General features: G+C 45.0%; 2 protein-coding genes across 26 annotated transcripts in view; one reads left to right on the top strand and one right to left on the bottom strand.

Annotated features, from left to right (window-relative positions):
• LOC126562092 (transmembrane protein 161B) overlaps positions 1-14389 on the top strand; it is a 496042-nt gene that overhangs the window by 52001 nt on the left and 429652 nt on the right. The window lies entirely within an intron of this gene.
• The window catches only part of LOC126562376 (CUGBP Elav-like family member 4), a 339360-nt gene that overhangs the window by 36693 nt on the left and 288278 nt on the right, over positions 1-14389 (bottom strand). The window lies entirely within an intron of this gene.

Here is a 14389-nt window from a genome sequence, read left to right as displayed (position 1 = left end):
GATTCATTTTAGTCGGGAGATTTTCATAGCCCCTCTGGCCGCAGTTCTCTTCCACGTTTCACCCGTCTAGCCGTCCCGGTAGAGTCGTTGCCGAAACGATCTTTACGCTGGACGATATTTATTGCAGCAAATAAAACTCACGAGCAAGCTCCAACGAGCCCTCCACCCGGTCGATACGGTGTGGCCTCGATGCTGATCAATGATGTTCACTGGCTGGGGACACTTCGAAATTCTTGCTGGTACGAGAAAATCGAACAAAGTAACATGGGCAGATGATGGGGAGGCGCACGAGTATGTTTTTCTATGGCATTTTTTTTTGTTTGATCGAGCCGAGTGATTCAAGGGTGTCGCGTTCACCAACAGATGGCTTTTGGCAGTCCTTGCTAACACAGGAGTTGGTGGAAGGAGGGTAAATAAACTGTGCTGAAAAAATAAACCGACACAAACACAAAATGACAACAAACATCATACGGTTCCACGTGGTTTGAGACGAGTCATTCGATGGGGCCTAACAAACAAAGGAGACACTGGTCGATGAGATTCGGCCACAAGGCGAACTTTGACGATTGACCGTACGATGCGTTGGTACGAGGGCTGTGAGAGACAGAACCGGTGCCGCTACGGCACAGGAGTAAAAACTGGCCCGTATGGTTGACCTTCCCGAAGGATTGTAGTGGCACATCATGTCCCCGGGTCGGCACAACGATAGATTGGACCATAAAAGTATTTTTATTGAAAAACTTCCCGAATCGTACAAGGTTCACGATGCGTGTTTGTGTGTGTGTGATAAGCAAAAAACATCCATCATCAGCTTTGTTGCAAAGCAGATTCTTTGACATTTTGTTTTTGTACTTTGAAATGTTTCCCAGACGGGAACTTATTGTTTATTACTAGCAACATTTCGTTCCGTCCGTAAGGTCGTTCGGAGTAAATAGCATTGAAAAAAAAAGTTTGTCTGTTTTTTTGTATGATTTGTATCTTTTTTGTCCTTCATTTGTGGTTCGAAAATCTATATGAGAAAAATAAATTACGCATGAAAAACAGGTTGCGATCCTGCGAAGTTGTTAAATCCTACATCCAACAATGATTTTTCGACACCTGCACGAATACACGTGTGCAATTTTTCACACTGTCAATTAATTGACCCTTGTCAAACGTCGTACACCGATGTTGTGTGCGGGAACAGCATGTTCATGTGGTCGTACAGTAAGTCAGTGTGTGAGAGAGAAATAAAAATACACATTAAAACCTTTTACCCATCCCATTCGGTAAGCATTTCGATTTGAACTTTGGTCCGGCCGGAAAACAGCCGCCCAACCCAAAAGCATAAAGCCGTGTGGTGAAAGTAGGACAGAGGGAGGTTACGCTTTCTACACACATGCACAAAACGTGCGCACATGTACACATGCTAAACATACGTGTAGCATGCCAGTAGGATGGACGGATTTTGCGCACGGCCTTGCACAATTTCCGACGTTCCGTTTGCCAATCAAAACGGTGACGCATAGGGATGTGCCTCTTTCAACGAAAAGTGATTTGCGCGAAAGTTTAGGCATGGGACTTGAAATTAACTTTCGCACGGTGGTGTCTGCACGCCACGTGAAGTTACATTTTGTGTGTACGTAAAAGTTAACGTTAGATAGACTTTTTATGTTTGCTTCAAAGTCAATTCGTTCGAACTACGAGACAAATGTTGCTGGCAGTTCGATTTGCGCTTGCTTTTTGATTTTTCGTTCGAGAAAAAACAGGTGTCCGATTTTTGCCAAGAATATGGAAAGTTCAGGTGGGAAAGAAAGTAAAATTTTCACTTAGAAAATCGCATTCAAAGCAACATTGGGACCCTCTTCAAGACGTTTTCGCGAGAAAAAAAAAAGATAACTTAGACGAGAGCCTCTCAAACACATCCTAAGGAAGGTTTTTTTTTTGAGAGCATGAATATACCGAAGCCAAAAAAAAAGTAGCTACATCTCTGTCAGTCCCTTGTCACCGCGTAACGAAACGCAATTGAACAGATGACAACTGGTTGATTCATTAGCAAGCCCGGTTCCTCCCTGCTGAGCCTACATTTCAATCACCTTTTTCACTGCTGACTGACAGCGCATTTCCCGAGTTACTAGTTGCGTTATTTTCTGTAATCCTGCCCCAACCACCTTCCCTGTACGGCTCGATTCGAAGCTAGCACAAGTGCTCTCTTCGGGTCAAAATGGCACCGACCAGCAAAGAAAAAGGATTGTGAATATCTCCTGAATAATTCGTTCGTTTCACTTCCTTTACGGTTGATTGACAGTAAATTGGTTTCTCTGTTTCTCAAGTTCTTCGCCCCATCGCACCACAGAATGGACGGTGTGATGGACGTGGCTAAGGATGTGATCACACTTTTGCCACACCGATGCCGCAGCACAATCGATCGGCCAAAGTGTTGGAGCAAATTGAAGTAATGAACGGAGGCACCCTTTGACGGGGTGAAGGCATTTCAAATTTTGTTACCATCTGCTCAACGCTGGCAGGAGAATGCAAGAGAGCTAGAGAAGAAGGTCAGCATGGACATCTATCCAAAGTCTTTCTCGTTTATCCGCACACAATCCCACGCGATACTGAACGGCGGGACGAACCGAAAAGCCTTTTCTGTGTGTTTTTGTTGTTGCTGTTGTTGTTGAGTGAGTAAGTGTAGTGCTTCCATCTTGGTCAAATGGTATTCAGGACACGAAACTTCACCAGCTTTAGTTGGTTTTATCAGGAGCTGCTTGTGTAGGAATTTCCTTTTGCGCTGTTGGAGTACCATCGCGATACACGCCGAAGAAGCCACTCGAGGCACGTAGAGGGAATGAATAAAATTAATTATCTTATTTATCACGAAGCTAAATTTGAATTCACTGCCAGGCACTGGTTGACTGCTTTGGTTGCAGCACAGCACGAACCGAGCGTGGTTTCAGGGGCCAAGAAACGCAGGAATGATCGCGTTGCCCCAGGGAGTTGCTTAAGGCGGCTCTCTTTCAGACACTGTTTTGAGCATGCAGATTGAAGATAAGGAAAGACGCTAATACGAACCATTTATGTGTAGAGAATTCGTTTAATTTTTAAGGATTTTTTTGTTTTCCTATATTTATTTTTATCAAACTTCACACGTTGCATAGTTTCAGCCCAAGAGGGGAACGGGCAGAATGAGAAGCTGAGTCTTACAACTGAGCCGTCCCCAAGTATCGATAAGTCTGATAACCAACAGCATAGCGCTGTCTACACAGTTATCTTCAGGAAACTTCATCTTTTCAAAATTTTGAAAAAAGCTATGGAGTAATTATTATCTTCGTTTTCCAGTATTCCTCGTTTAGCTGTTTGATTCTCAAATGTTCTTGAAATGTCAGCTGAAAACTGATGTTCCATAAATCATTAATAATAATTTATTTAATATATTTCATCTCAACCTATAAGACTCACGCCATTATAATAAAATAGAAAACAAAAATCTATATCCATAGATTAATCCTTTCCAAGATGGAATAGCTGTTTGCATTGCATCGAAATTTCCTCTTGAAGCAGTAAATCGTTTATCTTTAATCACTCTTCAAAAACCAGTATTCTCTTCCTTTAAAGCACCTCATCGAACATAGCTAATACCCCCGACACTACTAATCGTTTGGCGTCATTAAAACATTAGTTTTCCACCAAACGATGCAATGCAAAATCGATTTCAATCAAATAACTCCCTCATCGTCTACTGCTGTCTGCTCTGGTGGCCAATGCTTTTTGCTTCCCAAATCAAACTTATCCATCGGCATTGGTGGAGTAGTGTTTTTTTCCGATTCAAGCTTTTTGTTTTTTGTTGCTCGAGTATTCATTCCGATTGCTTGCCCAAATTCGATCGCACTTCGTTTGTTAGATTAAAATTCAATTGAATGATGTTGAAACCGTGGCCTGCGGCGATGAGGCAACACAAGCAGTGACTGCTGTTGAATCTTTCCAATCAATTCGATTCCATCGCCACTGCTCGTACGATACCTCGTACGATGATCACCAGGCTGAAATCTGGGCGGAATGGTGGAAATGGCGAGATAGTTTTCCTTGCACCCGTACAGCCCTTTCGAAATGGTGCGCGCGATTTGAAAATGTTTTTGCAGCCGAGTGCAAAATATTCGCTGCTGGTAGGGGAGTGCACAGGAAAAAAAAGAACATAAACAAAAACCAAACTAAGTGAGGAAATCTTATCATCCGCAAAACAAATTTCAGACTCTCCTGGCGCAGCTTCACATTCACAGCTCATCGCGTTTCACAAATTGCTTGTTTCCGTTCAATAACTGCGGCAATATTTGTTGCTGTCCCAATCGTTTTTCTCCCCACCCCGTTCCCACTGCTCGCTGTTGAACCATTTTGCACTTCCGTGCAGTCGAGTGCGATGTTTTCCACTGCCGTCGATATTTTTCGCTTTGTCAAATTGGAACGAGACAGAAGGAATTGGTGTGCGGCAGAAGGTGGCACGAACTGCTTCGTGTGAGAATGTGAATTTTGTCATTTCATATCCACTTCGACGGCGACGGCTGGAGTGAAAACTCATCTCAGCGAAACGACTTTTCCTAGCCGGAGAAACCAAAACCGAACGTGGAGGCATGAAAGCAATGCACTCGAAACGGGCACCGGCGGGAACCAACCGCTGCTCGAAAACAGCCAAGATCATCACTTAGTGGGTTTATTTCGATACCGACGGTAACACTCTCGTTACGGATGCCTGGCTATCCCAGCCATCCTTTTCATCTGCCCGGAGGTGAAAAGTTCGTCAATATTGCAACATTCTACTCTTTTCCTGGTGAAAACGCACGGGATGGGTGAGGGTTCTCGAGAAGCACCGGCTCGAACGAGACATACATGGTAAAGAAAAATGCACAAACATTATTTTCCGTTGAAGAAGAACCGGATTGTACCGTACGGTAGAAATTTTGCGATGGCAAGAAACGACAGCTTCTCACGGAAAGCTGTGCTACCGTGTCGCGATCATAACGATGTCGTCGGCGAACGATTTCCACTCGACTCGGCGAAGCAGTCGAATTTTTCCAAGCAAAGCTTCCCCATTAGGAGCTATAGGGCGAGGACCTGTCGCTTTCACGTTCTCATTTCATGTCATCGTTGCTGCTTAGAGCATCTCGACGGACGGTGTGTGGGATAGCGGCGCGGGGGCACGGTGGAATCGAAATAGGAAACGGAAAAATTGGAAATAACAAATCTGTCAACTGTGATTGCCAGCTTCGCACGAACGGAATGCTATTTGCAGCGCGTCTCTGACGTTGTTATTATAGGTTGCTGTAAAAATTGCATCCATACATGTTTGTGTCGATTCACCTATCATGCCGCTCCGAGTAGGGATGCATCGTCACTAAATCGAATGCATGCATCTAGAAGAGGGAGAGGTGCAACTGTGTTTTCCCGTGTTTTTGTACTCCAAAACCGTTTGAAATCCGGATCCGAATGTTTGTCACCCTGGTGAGCGTGTGTGATGCCCTCGGGCATTGGTTTATTGAGGGGAGAGGTCGAATGCAGTGATTTGAGGGTTGTTTTACCGCCTGCTGCCCACTGGGCGGGGGTGCTCGAGCTGTTGCCAAAACGTATTTGTCTTTCAGCAGAGTCTCTGCCAACGGAACGAGCACACGGATCAGCGTGGTGTCATACGCGAAAGTGACGAAGTGCATGTGTCCCAAGCTCCGTCGGACGATAGATTGAACAGATACATTCAATTATAATTTCAAAGTGGAAGTGTTCGACAGAAAACTGTGATTGGGTTTCTAGTTCCCACATAAAATGTAACCACAGCAAAATATTTGGATTCATGAGGGACTTGTTGTGTGTTTTTTTTTAAATTTCTGATCGAATGGCTTGACAGCCTTGTTGTTGTTGAAACATTTTATTTGTTGTGATGTCAATATTAATTTAAAAAATTGATAAATATTTCATAAAATTAATGCGTATTATCCAGTTCTATGACATTATGATGACTTGTGCCAAAATATCATTTTAACCTTCAAGGGATGATAATTGGCTGCAGTCGCAACATTGAAAAATTGCGTACTTGGAACTTATCTTTTCAAAAGAGAAAATATTGCCTCATGTTTATAACCAAGCTGTAGTTTAATTTGTTAACCAGCTTTTTTCATCAAACATTTATGAACATTCCTTTAAAAAAAAAACACGTGTACTACTCAATGATTGAAACAACACATTGAAACAATCATACGGTACGAAAAGTTTGCGGCAAGCAATTCCTTGGGGAAAACGATTGTCCCCAGTGTAATTACACGTTTCGGGACATGCTATTACCCATCATCACTGTCTCGCAATCTCGATTTTCATCGCGCGAACCTCTCTATTCTCCGTTTGTCCCTCGCACACTGTGCTAGTGACACAAAGAATACAGCAAAAAAGCGAGGAAAATATTGCAAAATCCATTCGTCAAGCACCGACCGGCCACGAGAGTGAAAAATGAGTGGCATCAGTGCAGAACCTTTCCCGTCATACTCGAGATTTGCTGGGCGTAAACGGAGTGAACACTTTCAAAAACCATACAGCACATTAAAAAATGGTCCTTTAATTTGGCCAGCAGCAATGAACCCGATGGTGGAACGGTGGGGCGAGATCTCCAACCCTTTCAATTTCAACCTGGCTGGGCTGGTGGCTAGGTGCATAAAATGTTTTACCAGAACGAAGTGGAAAAGGTGGAACAAAAAGGTTTTACAACATCCGTTTTTTTTTCTCGGGTTTTGCTGTAGAAAAAGGGAACATGATTTTGTGCCGGAATCAAACCGTTCGTTAGTGCTCTCTGCCGCAGCGATCCGTAATACGTACGATGTGGGCCCGAAATTATTCGTCCATCCGCCGCTGACCAATAATGTGGACCCCGGCCCGCTTTCGGCGAGGAGAGGGAAGGCGGATCGGCCGGTGACTAAAACCCACTCAACAAAGGCGAACCCCGAAAGGAGAGTGTTTTAAAATCCAATTATGAACCCAACCGAAGCAGAACAGAAAATCGAACGAAAAATATGTATGAGTTCGTAAAACCGCTCTCGTTCGGTGTATGCGCTGGTGGTTTGGGACCAACTAGCGCCAAGCGTGGTTGCTTTATACGGTGTGTAAATGGGTGTCGTGGACCACCAAGGTGAAGACTGGCGCGACACGCTGATGGCGATGAAGGCCGCAACACATATCGGTCCCATCGCGAAGCTGGCATGGGCCAGTAGAATCATCGCTCTTCGATGAGAGAGCCGGGAAAACATGTTCGCCGAGCAATTATGAATGTTGGTATGAATCGAGATTACGTGGAGCGGCAAGTAGTAGGATGCCGGATTGCGTTTGAATAGCGCTTGGACGCCTACCGCACCTATCTGACCGCAACGTTTTCTCCACGAAACGTGGTCAACCGTTGCCGGGGTGACTGAGCGCAGCACGATTGTGGTTGTGAATGGGGGAATTCGGGATTATTTTCGTGCTTCCCAGGGATGGTTAGTGGCCGACGATGGAATGGAACTGTTTTCGGGAGCAATTATACTCTTATTCATTGGGTGGGAGAGACAGAAAGAGGGAAGGATAAAGAGAGAGAGAGAGCAAAACTAACAAAAAAACTATAAAGAATGCGTAGGGCGGAGAGAAAAAATAGTCTTCTACTGAGTATTTTATGGTGCAATAGAACCAGACATGAACGCTGGTTTCTAGCAGCAAGAATAAAGGTAGTTACCAACTGGTCAATGTGTATCCAGGGTGAAAAACGAATCTACCAAAAGGTGAACCTAGGACTTGTAGCCCAACATAACTCCTTCCATTTTGTACAAAGCTAGCGCAATTTATGGACTAATAATTGCAAACGCAGAAACATCAGCAGTCGCTTACACGACTAACAGCAATCGGGCGAGTCGGGTGTGAGAATATTTCGGTAAGTGCCTCGCTCGAACATTTTAAACATAAGCCCTGGTTTAGCACAACAAGAAATTAAAACCCATACACCAACCAACGAAACGAAATGAGAAAAATAAACCGCCTGGGAGGGGGCGAAATGAGTCACTTTCCATTAGGATGTGTGCACTCCTATCCGCGGATGCGTACCGGAATGGCACGTAGCTCGTAAACAATGCAGCAACACTTATAAAATTGTGCCAACCACCGGGACGACACGCACCGACCATTTCGAACTATTCGTCGGCGCGCATTGAACGTGTGCGTGTTGTACACACGGGTTGCATAGGGCAGGTATTTGTGAGCACGCAGAAAAGCGTTCAGGTTTGTGCTGGATGCGCGAATTGCAAATGAACGAAACCGTACCAATGGGCAAAGACCCGCACTGTAAGCCGCTTAATTTCCAAACGGAAATCGTGCCACCATTATGGGGACGAATTGTTTGCATTTTTCAAACGGAATTTCGTTTATGATCACTCGTTACCGATGCCGCAGGTGTGTGCGGCATACGATGGTTTGATGGCGGTGGTCAGTCTCGGTGACCACGGAATGCATTCCGACACTGACGCCGCACCGGTTGCGCTCTACACACAGGGCCTGTCTGGGCAGCCATAACGCTGAGCATGTTGCGATTTGAAACATTCCAACTGCGGTTAGTTATTTCCTGTGTTGGCTTCCTGTTGCTCTACGGTCGGAATAGAGCTTATTGAGCTAGACGTTGTATACCGATGATGGCGCATTATTTGACCTCGAAGAAATCTTTGTTAGTTATTATTTTATGGAACTAAACTGAGAGTTGAGATTCATCCTTTCACATGTTCAATAAATAAGGAAATCCCTCTAACATCGATATCATTTTCTCTCCATTATTTCTAACTTTAATTTGAAGCAATATTTTACGTTTACCGCTGTGCGTCTTAAGAAAAGCTGTAACTCATTGTGGATACATAATTTTAACGCAATTTCCTCAGCACCACGCCCATCAAGATGCTTATCGCAAGCCATCAATTGCTTCACACAACCTGAAGCCCGGTTTCGGCTCAATCTTATCAACAGCTTTGATTTGGTCTTCGTTTTCGTCGCTGTGTTTGTCGATGTTTTCTTTTTATCAAACTTTCTTCAGTTTGTTTGTTTGTTAGCCCTTTCCTTTCCACCTTCCGCTCGGTTTTTCCCACCGTTCCTGCTTCGATGGTTCGTTATGGTGCCGCTGAATCCGGTTAGCTAAATTACATTAGAGACCTTAACGTAATGGTGTGCAATCGAATGGAAACAGAAAACGACTGACTGCTGCCGCTGGATCGGGCGCGATAAGCCGGGCTGTGTGCGTGAGGGTATCCCTGCACGGGGTTTTGACGATCCTTTCTGGTTTTTGGGGAGCTTTGAGGTGCACGCGACGTGACGAAAAGGGGCGAACAACCGAGTTGCCGGGTGCCGAACGATACGGATAACAAAAATCCTTTCAATCGCCCGAAGGCGTACATGGCAGCATGGCAGGAAGGATATTACTTGTCTTCATCTGCAATTCGACGCTGCCCGAAAAGGGTGCACCGCACGGCAGGGACAGCACGCAAATGAGGGAGAGTTGCGGGAGGGGCTTTTTCTTCCACTTTCAGCTTTTTTTTCTCTCTCGGTTGTTTGCTGCCTTAAGGCACTTTGTGAGCGCTACTACTGCGAAGGTTACTTATGGGCTACGCAGATAAGGAAGCCCAGAAACAAACGGACTGGTCGGATGTGGATAGACCGCGTTACCAAGGCGCTATGTATGGGTACGTCCCACTCACAAAGGCCCAGCGGCTTCGAGCGTGGGAGACCGTAGCGTTGATTCGTGAGCAACGGCCGTTCAGCCCATCGGCTGTCATTCCTTTCATTTCAGTGCAAATAAAATCTTTTTTTTTTGCAGAAGGCAGATTCGAGCAGATGCGCCCGCCAACACCTCTTGGGAATTCGATGGTTCGGGCCCGTCAGCAGACACTGATAAGGATGGTGATTCGGATGGTCGTGGGTTTGTTACTTTTTTTTTCCCCCTGCTTTACCGGTTACCGGTTGGCGTTACTTTTTTGTTGCCCTTCGTCGGTAACCGCATACAGTAGTGTAAGGAAAGGAAAATAACATGATCAATTCATCAATGAATGCTTCCGGTGGGAATTGAGGGTTGAAAAGCTGTTCGGAATAATACGGCTGGAATCAAAAGGAGGCTTCTACTTTTGGGCTCGTTCGTGCTGCTTTGTTCGTAATCGTCGGTAAAGTTGAAGTTTTTACTTGACGGATCCGTTAAACCTTGGTAAGCCGTGCGAAGAATCATAAATGAGGTTTGCTTGAGGTAAAATAGTGAACCATCTTTGGATCGTGATGCGATGGTCAAAATGTATCCTTTTGGATAATTTAAATTATGTTTGCTGCACGATGGGCTTCAAGATATTTGTTCGGTTTTTTGTTTGTTGGTTTTTATCCTGCTGTTCCACCCATCAAACATTTCATCAACAAATGTCACAGTTTGCACAAGCCTGTATAATAGCAATAGGAACGGAAAGCCCAAGACAATTTTTCTCCCTCCACCGACACAAGCCGGTTGACGTGGATCTCAATCCTTACAGATAGATGTGACAGCCACGCATTACGGGCATGTATACCTGAGCATGATAAATTTCCGTCACACATCAAAACGCTTAGTGTCATGGCTTTCGTGATGACGCTGCTACGGCCGCACGGCCAACCCGTAGGACCTGGAGGTAGCGACAGCGGAGGCAAATCCTCCAAACAACCCCTTTTTTGATTGCCTCTCGGACGTGGTAACGAGGCGGCCCCAGTGGTCTCGTGTATGGTAATCATGGCCCGGCCCGGAAGACGAAAAATACAATGGCGGTGTGGTGGTGGATATAAATAAATAAAAAAAAAGCACGAGAGAAAACCAGATTTCCCTCAGCTCATCAAAATGTCGAGATTCTAAATGCAGCACGTAGCCACGGTGAATGGTTTATAGCGCTATAACTCGATTACCTAAATCGAGGGTTCACCCTTTTTTCGGCCATCATTTTCCCCCAAAACACATATACAAGCACACAGCCCTCTCCTCCCAGATCCCAGATCTCTCCACCACATGCCAAATGCTGGATCGAGAAACGGTTCCTGTGGGCTCAACAACGGCGGCACCGACCGGAGGCAATCAACCTTACCCGGCGAGCGTTGAAAATTGCCTCCAAACCAACCGAAGAAACCCGTTTAGTGATGTCGGCCGAACGTGCAGTCGTCCTGCTCGAGCGTTACGAAGTGATGTCACTTGAAATTGTCACAAACATACGGGACCATCCACCGGACACGGACGGCTGTCGGGCTATTTTCGCCACTCAAGCGCCCGTGGGCCACTTCAGCTGGAATCGAAATAAATTCCCTGAACAAATTTACCCCAGCTATTCGAGGCGGGCTTTTAACCCCGAATGCGTCCGCCTGTTTGTTGCGTGAGTAAAACATGCGTCCTATCCATCTCGTCCCGGTTGTCGCTTCTGGGATAGCCCTCATCATTCTGCCGCAGCAACGAGTGTTGTTGCAAGGTGAGACAAGAACGGAAAAAGTTCTTCCCAAACTCCCCTACTCCCATTGCCGGTACGACAAATGACAACCATTCACTATAAACCGAAAGTCATAAACTCGTTTTAAGATAAAAGCCGGAAACCTTTAACCTTTCTTCCCAGCGAAACACAACACACGCAAACGCGTGTGCCTACACACACACACACACACACACAACCTGCTGCCGGCTTAATGTGCGAGTAGGTGCAAGGTTCTTGGATCAGCACGTGTCAAGGTAGAGAGTCACATTTGCTCCGACGTACGCCCTCGGGGCGATTTGGTGGCGGCAAAGCAAAAAAAGAAAAAACAAAACAACCATCCTACTGCAGAAAGACAAACGAGATGAAATTAAAGCCACCATTCCTTGGTTCCTTGTCTTGCGTGAACTGCATGCCAGAGGTTAGGTGGTTGGCTCGTAAGGACGAACGATGTTTTTGTTGACTTTTAATAAAGGAGAAAGTTTATAAGTGTGTGCCAGTGGAAAAATGCCTCGGGGGAAAGAGATTTCATCCAGCGCGTGAAGGTTTAGTGAGAGCAGTGATTGATGGAAGGGACGTGGAAATCCTTCTTCGACGTGTTGGGATGCGACGCTTTTTAACGCACTGTAAAGCATTCAGCTGGTTGATGCGTGTACGAGTGTAAGCCTTAAGTGTTGCTTCAAAACATTAAAACATGCAGTATGAGAGTCATAAAACAATTTAAATGCAAGATCGAAATCTGAGATAAAAGTATCTTAACTGGCTCGTGCAAAGATGTTATAAAAAGGAGTTATTTTGAAGAACTTTAAAATGTTGGTAACGGAAAAATAATATCAAGAATAATATGTTCTTTTTCACAGTGTATGTTTTTTTCACAATACATTTGAACAAACTCTTACAGAAACTAACATCATTCTGTTCCTTTCCCCCAAAAAAGCGTTCTATGGCTTTAATTTCAGACTCAATTTTTCTCTGCTTCTGATACGTGTCTAAACCCAGCCTCCAATAGGGTATCAAGGGAAGGGAAGCGCTTCACGACATCACCGATATAGCTGAACTTCCTGTTACCAACACCAACTTGCATCTTAGCTTCAATATTTTCACCCACCACCTTCCTTCACGACGCCTGCCGCAACGGACATAAAAGAATAATTTTTATGTCATATCCAATTTATTTTCCGTACAGCAGTCGACTTAACTCGTGGGCTTTTCCAACCGTACCTCGGGGCCCAACCGAAGCAGAGAACGTTAAGGGCAGGTTGAAGAATGTGTGTCATTTTTTTGTTGTTTCCTGTTTTGGTTTATTCACTGTTGATTTGTTCTGTGTGTTTTTTTTCGTGAGGCTCTTTTTTTCTGCCTCACCGTTGATGTTCCCAGTTGTGGCGAATTGCAAGGGGCTCTGCAAGGAATGCGAGCTTGACAAATGTTTCACGCGGATAAAGCATCGGGAGAAAAGAAGAAGGTCCAATTCGTGTATTATCCTTTTTTATATATATGTGTGTGTGTGTGTGTGTGTGTGTGTGTGTGTGTGTGTGTGTGTGTGTGTGTGTGTGTGTGTGTGTGTGTGTGTGTGTGTGTGTGTGTGTGTGTGTGTGTGTGTGTGTGTGTGTGTGTGTGTGTGTGTGTGTGTGTGTGTGTGTGTGTGTGTGTGTGTGTGTGTGTGTGTGTGTGTGTGTGTGTGTGTGTGTGTGTGTGTGTCGGGGGGACTCATCCTGTGGAACAATTGTGATGCAAGGAACCGAATGAGGATAAACTGAGACCACACAAAAAACGACCACCACCTGGAACGATGCGATAGGGATTTTTGCAATGATTTCGAAGGGAAAATGGAAAAGATTGTCCTGGCAACCATTAGCTGGCAGACGAAGCGTGCTGAGGATGGTGGCAGCGAGAAATGCAGGAATTCGGACAACACGGCCAAGGCTATTCAGGATCAGACATGCGAATAACGAATTACGGTACGTGCATGTATTCCTACCACATCACAAACCACGGTCCCACCGGTTTCGTCTGTTGCTGTTGTCGCGTCCTATGGTCGCTTTGGTATGTGCTGTAAAGTATGCACACTAGTGTATATGACTTGTACTACCGCCGAGGGAAGAGTTTCTGGTTGATCTTTTCGTTCCCACTAAACCACCAGCTTCTTCGAGTGATCTACCACTGCTGGCCAACATGATACATCTAAACAACATATTCAGCCAGTAACAGCAGCCGGCACGTGTGAAATTATGTGCGCAATGGAGCCTTCTATTCAGTATGCGACGGTGGTAAACCGTACGTTCGGTACGGGAGTGGATTCTCCTGGTGATGTAGTCAAGCATTGCTCATGATTTATGGCTGTTGGTAGATTATTTTTTCGAGTTGTACTTGCTTGCGAACATGGCTTAAAATGGCGTTCCAAAGGAAGACGCTTTTTCGTAAAGTGCAACAAAAAAAGTTTTTGTGTGCGTCGTTCAGTTTACCGATTAAAGAGTTTTGAAACATTTTAGTTGAGCTGCTTTAAAGTAAAAGAACATGTCTTTGGAATGTATGAAGTATATAATAAAAAAGAAAATCACTTCACGCACATCGCAAAAAAATCTCGTCTTCTTAAGATGGACTATGACATTGTCTTGCGGAAGGAATCACTGCTCGGGCACTAAGCTGACATCGATACACCCTCCCTTTAAGGAACGCTTTTTCCCCAGCACCGATTTCGTTTGTTCCATTGCTCCATTTCCTGGAAGACATTTTCCTTTTTTTCCAACGTGGATGCCCTTATCACTAACATTGCGACAAAACTGAGCATTGTGCGGTTTAGGGGTTTTGATGGAAGTGACATAGTGCTGTCCTGAGTTGTTTGCTTGGTATGTTCATCCGCTCGGTGCAAGTGATGCCAACAGCCGATGTAGATATTTGCTGGTACTCAGTAGCAAAAA

The sequence above is a fragment of the Anopheles maculipalpis genome, chromosome 3RL (genome assembly GCF_943734695.1).
Source record: "Anopheles maculipalpis chromosome 3RL, idAnoMacuDA_375_x, whole genome shotgun sequence".
NCBI lineage: Eukaryota > Metazoa > Arthropoda > Insecta > Diptera > Culicidae > Anopheles > Anopheles maculipalpis.
The sequence above is the reverse complement of the archived record's forward strand: the minus strand, read 5'-3'. Positions and strand labels throughout refer to the sequence as shown.